The sequence below is a fragment of the Pteropus alecto genome, unplaced genomic scaffold (genome assembly GCF_000325575.1).
Source record: "Pteropus alecto unplaced genomic scaffold, ASM32557v1 scaffold96, whole genome shotgun sequence".
In the NCBI taxonomy this organism is placed as follows: domain Eukaryota; kingdom Metazoa; phylum Chordata; class Mammalia; order Chiroptera; family Pteropodidae; genus Pteropus; species Pteropus alecto.
The window spans coordinates 1,413,977-1,416,183 of record NW_006438979.1 but is presented as its reverse complement, the minus strand read 5'-3'; the positions used below and the strand labels follow the sequence as shown (position 1 = coordinate 1,416,183).

The following is a 2,207-nucleotide window of genomic DNA, read 5'->3' as shown; positions in this document are numbered from 1 at the left end:
AAAAAAAGGCTGAGTTAGGGTGAAACGCCTCGCTGCCCGGGGACTTGCAGAGCTTCCGTCAGTGGCAGGGTCCCCAGGACCTTCCTGCCCAGGCGTGACCAGCAGGCAGAGGCGCTCTGGCGACCTTGCTTGCGGTCCAGTGCGGTGAGGCGTCTGTGGCCGAGGCCGGAGGAGGTGACCACCGAGGGTGGCTTTCCCCGCTGGCCGCCACACTTCTGGGGAAGACGGATTGGGCTGCACCATATAAATTAATGAAAAGATTAAACTTTTGCTGGAGGGGACATCAACTTTGATGTCATCTCACCGTGTCTCTCTGCCCGGGATGGGTAATATCTCGCAGGCCTTGATGGACTGTTTCTATAAAAATAAATTACTTGTAATTGAATTCCGCAGTCTTCCGTCCAGTAGTCTATTACTGAAGCGGCCTCGGCAGGACCCCACCGAGGGGCGGGATGTCGATTCCTGGGTGGCCGCGGGTCCTCGGAAAAGCCCTAAAATAAAAGGGGGAGAACGGGGTGCCTGTCCGTCCAGAGGCGAATTGAAATTTCACGGCTGCAAATAAGAATAAAAACGAACGCGGAGCGAGAGGAAACCATTTTGGCCGCAGGGAAAAAGGAGCCCGTGAATATGAAGAGCGAGCGGACCGTGCTCGGGAAAATCAACTCGAGAGAGCGCGGCGTCCGCGCGGAGGTCCTGGGGCTGCGGCGGGAATTAGGATCAACCACCGGGTGAAAATGAACTGCATCTTCCTGCCGTGTCTGGCGCTGGGGCCATCCTTCCTGCTGCGGCGTGTTGTTGGAGGATAGGGTTTCAATTTCGTGTGGAAATTTGCTCTAAATAAATTGAGGCCCCGAGAAGCGAGGCCTTATTAACCTTTTATTTTTAGCCGCACGCCGGAGCTCCCGTCCCCCAGCTGTCACGGTTATAATACAAAGTTATGAGACCCCGGCGAGGAGCAGGCGGTAATTTAATTACAAGAAATATCTTTGGGTTTATGGCGCAGAGCTAAATTAAATGTCATTATTCACTGTCTGTAATGGAAATCAAAAGGAAATCAGATTACAGCGTTTGTGAAAAGAATCAGTGACTGGTCCTTAATGAAGAAATAACTGTCTAAACCAGTGTCGGACGCTTTACTTAGCATATTCACGACTAATTGGAATTGATCGGCATCAGCCCAAGACTGATTTATTATCGCTGAACGCAGCGGCTAATTCATCACTTTTATTCTTCATAATCCCCCCCCCTCCTTCCGCTGCTGCTGAAGGGGAAATGGGCCTTGCTTTCCAGATTTAAATAGGATTCTGTTTGTGGAAGGCGTGCCTCCAGGTGGGGGGCGGAATTGGTGCGTCTGGCTTTGCTCACCCCAGGACCAGCATGGGTACCAGGCCCTGGGAGAGGGAGGCACCCCGATGGCGGGAAGGGGTCCGGCCACGCTCGCGGGGGCTGCAGGAACCCAGTGCTTTGGAAAAAGAGCAATGATTTGTGGGTTTCAACGTGGAGGTTGTGTGTGTGTGGGGGGGGTGGGGGCAGATGCATTTTTAGAATTACTTTCTGGGGGAACACATAAAACTTTTCCTGCCTCCTTACAGCCTGCTGGGATGAGCTTTGGAGAGTTCTGGAAAGTTAGCTCTGAGGGGCTGGGCAGATGGCTCAGCCAGGGGTGCAAAACTGTTTCTTAGGAGCCTGAGATGGAAAGTGGAGGTTTCTTAGTCGGATGCTTCCAGCCTCCAGGGTTTGCCGAGGGGTCCCCGTGGGGGCGGGCGCCAGCTCTGTGCGTGGAACCGTGTGGTGTGCCCCAGCCACCGGCAGAGCCAGTACGGAGAAAGCTTGCTTGGTGCCCGTATCTGCAGTGCTTAGGGACCAGCATCCCACAATAGGGGGAGTGAGGGAGGAAGCCAGTTAGGCAAAAATTAAATGATTGTGAACACGGGGCTTGGGGTGGCGGTGGCTCCAGATTTCCTCAGCGCCTGGGGGCCACGGTGTTCAAGCATCAGCGTGGTTCTGCAGAGTGAGGAGGGAGCTTTGTGGAGGGGCCTTTGCACCCAAATCTCCACGTGGGGCTTGTGAACCTTGAGAGCCAGGCTAGGGTCCCTCCTCCCCCATGCAAATTCCTGATCAGGCATTAGATGTCCTCAGGACAGAGCACCCGCCCTCTTCCGGGCCGGGTCCTAGTGCGGCCGAGCCCTGGGCGCCCTGGGCCGGCG

The 2,207-nt window shown here is 55.0% G+C and overlaps 1 protein-coding gene across 1 annotated transcript in view; it reads left to right on the top strand.

Moving 5' to 3' along the window:
* The window catches only part of SHOX (short stature homeobox), a gene marked incomplete at its 3' end in the record, with an annotated part of 8,569 nt that overhangs the window by 4,492 nt on the left and 1,870 nt on the right, over positions 1–2,207 (top strand). The gene's annotated exons all lie outside the window — the stretch shown is intronic.